The sequence below is a fragment of the Macaca fascicularis genome, chromosome 2 (assembly GCF_037993035.2).
Source record: "Macaca fascicularis isolate 582-1 chromosome 2, T2T-MFA8v1.1".
Taxonomy (NCBI): Eukaryota; Metazoa; Chordata; class Mammalia; order Primates; family Cercopithecidae; genus Macaca; species Macaca fascicularis.
In genome coordinates this window covers 180,606,442-180,615,497 of record NC_088376.1, presented here as the reverse complement: position 1 = coordinate 180,615,497, position 9,056 = coordinate 180,606,442, and the positions used below count along the sequence as shown (strand labels likewise).

The 9,056-nt window shown below is 34.0% G+C and overlaps 1 protein-coding gene across 1 annotated transcript in view; it reads left to right on the top strand.

The window, feature by feature from the left end:
• The first annotated feature begins 538 nt into the window (after positions 1–538).
• Positions 539–9,056, top strand: part of ZPLD1 (zona pellucida like domain containing 1) — a 60,809-nt gene continuing 52,291 nt past the window's right edge. Inside the window, exon 1 of the mRNA XM_015445343.4 lies at positions 539–686. The gene's annotated coding sequence lies outside the window, so the exon portion shown is untranslated. The remainder of the gene's footprint in view (positions 687–9,056) is intronic.

Genomic DNA, 9,056 nt, shown 5'->3' with positions numbered 1-9,056 from the left:
GTTATGAAGCAGTTTCAGTGTCTAGCTTCCTCTTGACAATTGGGTCCTGTTGGGTTTTTTGCATTGTCTGCCTCTTAGTCATTATTATTCCAATCAAACAAGTTTTCACGGTGATATTCCATATCCTGTTTTCATCACTACGTGAAATGTAGTATTGAAAGGGCCCGGCATCTTTCACGAAGCACAACAGGACATTGATAACTGTGCAGATTAGCTCCCCTTCCAATCCCAGGCCTTGTTTCTTTATGATTTTTTTCAGCAGGCTTTCCCTCATCAGGCTGATGATAGCTCACTTCACATATACCACTCACGACATCTGTACAGCATAAAATACAAGATCAAACACAGGTAGGGGGAAAAAAAAGAGGAAAGGAATGAAATGAAAACAAAGAGAAATAGAAGGAAACAAAGGTCCCTAAAAGATGAGCTCAGGTTTCATGGTGGTGATGACTGGTTTTATAAAACCTTGTGAGACCTGTGGAAGCATTTGCTTGTCTAAAATTCAGTTTTTTCTTTCTTTCTTTTTTTTTTTTTAAAGACATTTCAAAAAGACCAGCTCTTCTCCTATTTGAAGGCTTGACTCTTTTCTGAAAAAGTTTGGTAAGGTCTGGCATTTGAACACTCAGCCACATGCAGCAGAACCTAGCACATGGAGGACAGCTGACTCCACAGAACCAGGGACTGGGGTAAGTGCCCATCACTGAAGCCACCGGAAGTGACTAAAAATGCTGCCTTTTTACTAAGCATGGAAGATTCAGTTTAATTTAATAACGTTTTCTCTTTAACACACAAGACAACGTCCAGTAAAACTCCTAGAGTTGTTGTGGTTCCAGTGATGGTTAAAGTTTGGCCTGGGAAGTATCTTAAATATAGCAAAAGGAGGTTACAAACATCTTCCCCTATTTGGGTGCAGGAAGATAGAAACAAAATTGTATTTTGTAAACTTCAATTTATCCCAAATATTTGTATTATATTTGGAGAAAGGACCGAGTCTTTTGGCAGTTTCTTCAATCTTGAGGTTGAGGCTTGAGGTCAAAAGTTGTGCAGGATTTACCACACCATTGTGTTTCAGACATGAATTCCAACCACAGACTTTGCCAGCAGGCTACAGCCCACACATGCTCCATGAATGGAAGCAAACAGTGTATATTTTAGATTTCTTATCAGGGTTCTATTGCACCAGAGAAGCTGGCTGGATATGTGTGGCATCATCTCTAATTACAATGATGATATGATAATTGAAAATGATTATGGTGTGATTTTCTTTTAAATAAAAATTATTCTAATGATTAGCCTAGTATTGTTAAAATTGACATGGAATCTCCCATAACCTGGGAGAAGTTATTTATGAATAAGGGGAAACATTGTGATTTCCATTTCTTGGGTGATCTCTAAGGCTCCTTCCATTCCAATGGCTTCTTCCATTTTGCCTTTGGAAAAACCAGTTACTTTTTGGTGTTAAGGAAGAGACCGTGTTTGTGTATCTGAGATACTGATCTTTTGGGTTTTCAGGGTTATGACATTATTCATTTTGCTCCTTTGAATTGGTTCTTATAATTCACTTGAAGGGTCAAATAAAAAGGAAAATCAAAAACAGCGCTAAACTGTCAGTTTAAATAAATTTGGTAGCAATAACGAAGAGGTTGAATTTAGTTAGACATCTAATATTTCTCTTAATACATAATTGAAAATCTCTCTTTATGATGTTATTTTTCAGTCACTAGCTTTCCCTTATGTGACACATTTCAGAACTTCCATTTGAATAACTGCACCTAGTTTTGTATTTTTAAGTTTCCCTGTGTAAGTTTTTATTTTTCTTTACTATTATAATACTTAGGTAAATATAAAAATCTAAAAATGTGTTGTATATATTTTCATTTTACAGATTTTTCAGAAACAACCTCAAAAAAACACGCAAAGTTATCATTATTGTTAATAGCCATGTAATATAGTAACAAGATCATGGTAGATATTACAGCAAATTCTACATTTCTTTGTTTCTCTCTCACTTGTTTTTCATGATTCTGGGAACTAAGGGAAGATTCTACATTTCTTTCAAGACATTTAAAGCTTATTTTCCCCTTAAAAGGGCCCATAATGCAGAGGTAATAAACCACTGAATTTTTTTTTTTTTTTTTTTGCAAGGACTCCTTATTTTAAACGTAACTTTTGAACCACTGAATTGTGAGCAGATGCTCAGATTGTAATCTATTCAGTTATGATATCAAACAGTAAATGGCTAAAGATACATGTTTTCATAGCTTTTTTCAGCAGCCTGAATAACATTAAGTTCGTGAGTAGAGAATGATCATCTTTTGTATCATTCAGAAATGTTTGCTTGCAAGGAATTCATCTTTTTGGTTAATTTACCTAATTTGTGCTTTATTTTCTTTCTGTATTTAAGCTGGAATGTAAAGTAGGTCAAGGCTATTAATTAAGCTTGATCTGGTTTGCTGTGTTTGTCTTCATTATAAAATGGTGTAGCTGGAAGCCAGACACAACAGCTCTACCAAGACATGATAAAGTAAAGCACTAGACTGAATTTTACAGATTCAGAGTCACTGCTGATTATTATTAGATGTCTAAGTTGATTTCAAGTGGGAAATTATAGGAATTTCAAACTCTCAAGACTTGAATGATGAGGTAAAGAAAGGTACACCTTAAAAAAGCAGCTGATCAATTCCACCAGTTTGAATGAACATCATGGTATTTTATTGCTAACGGACAATGGCCTTTATCAAGGCTTACAAAAGAATATATCAATGAGAGAGTACTGAAAGACAATATTTGCTGAAATGAATTTCCTTAGAAATATATTGTGTCCTGTCCCCCAGATTTATATGTTGTGTGGTTTATAGTCATAGTCTAATTGTTTATAGCAGGGTCAGCAAACTTTTCTGTAAAGGGCCAGATCGCAAATATCTTAGGTTTTGTTGGTGTCTGTTATGGTTACTAAAGTACGCTACTGTATCTCAAAAGCAGCCAAAGAAAACTTAAACACAGATAAGCTGTGTTCCAATAACATTTCATTTATAGATACTATACTTTGAATTTCATGTAATTTTCACTTTTCATGCAAGGTTATTCTTCCTTTGATTTTTTTCAACCATTTGAAAAATGTGAAAACAATTTTTAGCACATAGACCATACAAAAATAGGTGATGGGCAGAATTTGGCTTGCCAGCTGTAGTTTACCAATCCCTTGGTTTACATTTTAATTTTCTGGAAGTCACAATAAGATATCCTAGAACATCAAGAAATACATTTAAAAAAACAAAATTATATACATGGAGCTTTATGGATTTTTTCTTGGAAAGTGATAAAAATATTTAAAAAATTATGAAACCAAAGTTTTGTAAAGTGGCTAAGCCACAAGAATAGTAAAGTTAAAGTTATACCAATATAATGATTTTGTTATTTCTATTTTTGTATCTGTGAAAAATAGAGATGCTGAATTCAAAAATATATTTAGTTTGATTAAAAGTTACCTGAGGCCAAATGAAACTGTCAGTGGCTTTGTTTGTAAACTTAGGATTCTCTATAAAATGAGATTAACTTGAACCTTTCACTAACATTGTAAGTTCTTGAATCTAAAATTTCACCATTCAAAAAGTAAGAGAGACTGAAGACCACTCATTGTTATCCATTAGAATTTAAAGTATGATATTTGCTCATATGTGCTTATCTGAGAAAAGCCAGAGTTACAACTACACTCTCTCTCAGTTGAACACACCATCATTACATGATAGAATATAAATCTTGTTTATATTACATGAATTGTACTTTGAAATTAAATCATTTTTCTTTATATAATATTATGGAATTGGAAAGAATTTGTGACCAACTTTTCTTTATATTTCAAATGTAATTTATCACAATTTTCATGTAATAAGTTATAATAATTGAATAATTTTTAAAAACTACTCATCTTTTAGAGATTTAAAATTGTTATCCATAGAGTACACACATTTAAAAAACTTTTGTGCATTTGTGTATTATGTATTTGTGCTCATGTATTTGAATTTTGGCAGAGCAATTCTAATTAGAAACCTATTGAATAAATATTTAAAAGTAAGGTAATATGTTTCTATTTTCTAAAATTATTTATCAATTCTATTAAAATGTGTGCCATCACTGTCAGTGAAGTGTAAAGGACACTTAGTAGAAGATTGTATTGTTTTACTTTTTTTAGTTTATAAAAATCAAAGTTATTTACAGGGCATAAAAAGTACAGCTGAACCTTGTTTTAAAAAGTGAACCAATTAATTAAAGCTACTTATAGAACATAAAAATACTAGTGAGACTTAAAAAAAACTGAACCAAGGAACTCACTAAATTCAAGCAATTTTTAATGTGAGTTTTATATATGTGGGTACAATTTCAAATCAATTTCTAGACCCCAAGTCCCATTTTCTTTTGTATTAAAAACATACAAAAATAAATATACATTATTTCTAGTGATGGGTAGATTGATTTGATGATTTTAGTTTGATTGATGTTTAGATGAAATTGAAAAGTTTAATTAATGATGGAATGTTTAAACAGTAAAGCATTATCTTGAGGACTAAATGTTGACACACTTAATTTTCTACATTTTGATGATATGGCACTATCCCCTTTGTAGCAAGGTAATCATTCATTTAACAAACATTACTTGAAAATCTGCAGTGGATCTGGCACTCTAGCAGCTCCTAAATACAAAGACAAATATAATACTCTTCCTTTCATGAAGCTTAGAGATTTACTAGGAAAGAACAAAGATGTGCATCCAAAGAGAGATTTTGCCCCCTAGGAGACATTTGGCAATGTCTGAAGATATTTTGGGATGTCACGACTTGTGGGGGAACTATTCCTGGTATATAATGGGTAGAAGCCAAGGATGCTGTTAAATATCCTACAATGCTGTTATGGCATCCTACAACAAAGAATTATCTGGCCCAAAACATCAATAGTGCCAGCTTTGAGAAATGCTGATCTAAATGCGTAGCATTTTTAGAACTGCTGTTATAGAATGACGCATAGACTTTGATGAAAATACAGAAGAAGTGGTCAATTCTATGCGCAAGACGGGATTGTTTTGATAGAGGAGTGTCTTGAAAGAAGAGCGTGGGAAGATTTTTGAAAATCTGAACAGAGAGATGGCTTTGTGGAGGGTTGGCGGGCTTGGGAAGAGCTGCTTTATAGCTGGAAGCAGTAAAGTGAGCAAAGATACGGATACAGAAAACAACTTACTGAATTTGGGAACCGTAGTAAGTCTAGCGTGGATACGATGGGCATAGGGAATAGAAACATTCTATTGGGCAGATAAGAACTTTTTGTTGTTGTTTTTTGCCGTGTCATGGAATTGGAGCTTTCTCCTGAATGGTGTTGAAAATAATAAAGGGTTTCAAGCAGGGACATGACATGCTTAGGCAGTCTATTTATAGGATTCATCAACCTTGGTGTGAAATGTCATGGTTATTTAAGAAAGCACAAAATGTTATATCATTTGATCAGAAAAGAGCCACAGAGAGAGCGAGTCTCTCAGTGGGAAGAAGGATCCCATCTTTTTTCCTTACAATTGTTTTACTTTTGGTCCAAACCTTTTCACTTTATTTGTAAGAACTCTATCAAAGAAATGCAAACTGAATTCATTTTCAGTGGGTTCATAAACGCGCGATGTTGCTGATTGGCTGACTCCTTCAGGCTTAAACTGCCATGTTGTAGCATCAGGGAGCATTATCCTTTCTTGGAAGTTCTGTTTTCAGATTCCAGCTATGGAGTCATGGTGAGGAAAAAGTAAATATGCTTACCAGTAACAAAAGACAACTAGAAATGGAATCTCAAGTATAGCAAAACCTTATTCCTCTATCTCAGTAGTTCGTAATCTCAAACGCTTATTAGAATCACTGCGGGAGAAATTTGGACATTCATATTTCTTAAAACTCCTCAGGTAACTCAAATTAGCAGTTAGGATGCAGACCATTATATTATCTTAACTCAAGGATCTCTCCTATAAACACAGAATATTAATCTTCCAATTTTATTTTGGCTCCGTAATGATTTTTTTAAATATTTTTTTCTCCAGTGAACTCACCTTCTTATTTCCATTAAAAATTAAAATAAATGTGCATTTTCTAAGCATACACCAACTTTCAAAGAGCAGCTTTCTGACATTGTTACAGTACAAGAGGGACCTCGACTATGATTTCTCACCTAACGTTCATGAGTTAGGTGAATCTCAAGTAGCGGAGAGATAGCTAGAGATTTCAACGTGGAGTTTTTCAATGGTGGCAATGCATACTCTGAAAAAGTCCTATTTTGTGCTGCGCAGCTCTGTAATTGATTGGTTAACATGGCTAGTAAGCAGTGTGCTAGCCATGGAATGGCTGAGAGTTTGCTTTTCCTGCAGCCCATTCTCTACTCTTCAGCTATATAGGTCACATATTCCATCCTAGGTAGCTGTTTTGGAAATGGGGGTTTTCTTACTAGAGTGCTACAGGAGAAACTGTGTACCAATGCTAATTCATCCTTGTAAAAAGTAATCAAAGATGTCAGTCTTAATCCTTTGTTTACAAATAGTCATTAATTATCTGCTCTATGTAAGGGGATGATTTTCTTTTATCCGTCAGGAAACAGAAAGGAAACAATGGTTCAGACTTTGTTCCCTATGAATTAATTACAACACTGCATCAATGAGCAAAAGAGAAAACACTATTGTTATAAATTGTCCTCGTCTCTCCAGTGTCTTGAATATACATATTTTTGCATTTCCTTTCTCTGCCATCAAGTTTTCCCTTTGTGAAAAATTTTCTTCTAGATACAAATTTCCTTCTAGGTACCTTCATATTTTTCTCCTTTAATTCACAAATGAATGCCCTATATCTATTCCCTCTACTTCCTTACCATAATATTATATATTTATAACAAGCATTCTCCCAAGACACACACAACTGAAGAATCAATCAAACTCTATAATCCAACTTTGAGTCTTTACCTAGAACTTGGGAAAATACATTTTCTCTCAACATTGTTCTTGTAAGTGTTTGGTCTTGGAATGCTAATTTCCTCTTGTTTGCTTCTTCTGTGAACCCAATCAAAACTTGTCTGTGGGTGGGAAGATTCAGCCCATGGGTACCATGCTGCTGTCTTGTTCTAAACCAGTAACTTTTAAAGTTTTTGACTATGACTCATGGTAAGATATGTTAATAGTGATCTAATATATACACACCTATAAATGCATACAAAGCACATATATATTTTACAAATACAGTACATACACAGTGCTCTCTAAGATGTTCCATTCTATTCCAATACTTTCTATTTGCTCCTATATTATGCTATCCTATTCTGTTTCATGAAAAATGCTGCTCTTGACTCATTAACCAATATTCTAGCACATTGTTCATTGCAAATCATTGTTCTAATCCCGTGATTTTCAGCAGGGCCTGTGGAACAGGGAATTAGTAAAACTCTCCAGGGTGTGTAGGTAGTTTGAAAAATAGCTGTTTTTATTTTGTTGTTGTTGTTGTTGTTGTTCCATTACTTTGATTTCTTTTTAGTGAAGAAAGCTAATTTATTTAGAAGTTCAAATATCACATACAGGAGGAAATTTGACTATTTTATGTTTTTCAAATATCTAATCCCTGATCTTCTTCAAGTCCATTTATATTTCATCTTTGTTTTATGGCACTGACCAAGGAATAGACCAAACTAAACAGCTATTGTCATTCAATTGGCAAGTAGTTATGTATTTCTGGATGATATCTTTTGTGTGAGTCTCTGGGTAGAGATAGTTTTGCCATGATGAATCTTGATTTTCATACTGTTCTTGATAGAATTTTACCAAAATATTATGAAATTTATTATATATTATAATATACAGAAAAGGTGAAGGTCTTCATGCCTGTAAATGTTTATGTTCAAATTTGCCAAAAATCCTGATTTACTAGATATAATGCAACATTATCTGCAATCCGAACCAGAATAATACATCTTTCTGCTCACCTCCTCCCTGCCCCTGGTCCTAGCACCAGTAAAGTAACTTTTCCTTTGACAGAGATCCATTGCTAGAACAGCTTAGCTTGCCTACTGTGGCTCACAGCTATTTCTAGAGCTTGCCTGGTGTTTCAGATCTCAAAGAACATTTTGGTTATTGAGATAGGAGCTGAAAGTTATGTTTAGCGTTATGTCTCATATCCCCAACTTTGACTATGGTAGGGATATAATTTTCTTAGAATTATGTTCATTTCATCTAAGACACAAAAGCATGTTAGCTATCTTCTTAAGTAATAATTTTCCTTCCCTTCAATGCTTTCATTCTCCAATATCTTGACACCATTTACTTTGATCCTTTAAATAAGTTAGTCTTATTTCTACTTCTATGCCTTAAGTCTACTAGATGAAATATCCTTTGCAAATTCTATAACTTAGTTATATTATATTTCAAATATACAAACATTGAAATAGTATAATTAGTATAATCATTAACATTTTGACGTATTTCCTATACACACACACACACATACACGCACACACACACACACACGAACATTTTTTAAAGAGCCATTTCAAAACATAATACTGCCACTACTTAAAAGTTAGAATTGGGCTGGGTGCGGTGACTCACGCCTGTAATCCCAGCACTTTGGGAGGCTGAGCAGGTGGCTCACCTGAGGTCAGTAGTTCGAGACCAGCCTGGCCAACATGGTGAAAACCCGTCTTTACTAAAAATACAAAAATTAACCAGGTATGGTGGTGCATGCCTGTACTCTCAGCTACTCAAGAGGCTGAGGCAGGAGAATTGCTTGAACCTAAGAGGCAGAGGTTGCAGTGAGCCGAGATTGTGCCATGGCACTCCAGCCTGGGTGACAAGAGTGAAACTCTGTCTCAAAAAAAAAAAAAAATCAGAATTCATACTTAACTCTTTCCTTTTAATTATTAATTTCCAATGTAAAGATTTGTGTAATGGTTATCTTCATTTGTCTATGAGTGATTTTATGAAATCCATAAAATAGAAGCAATTAGTATAGTGCTAACTGAAGTGTTTAAAACTAAGGGCTTAAATTTTAGGTTCT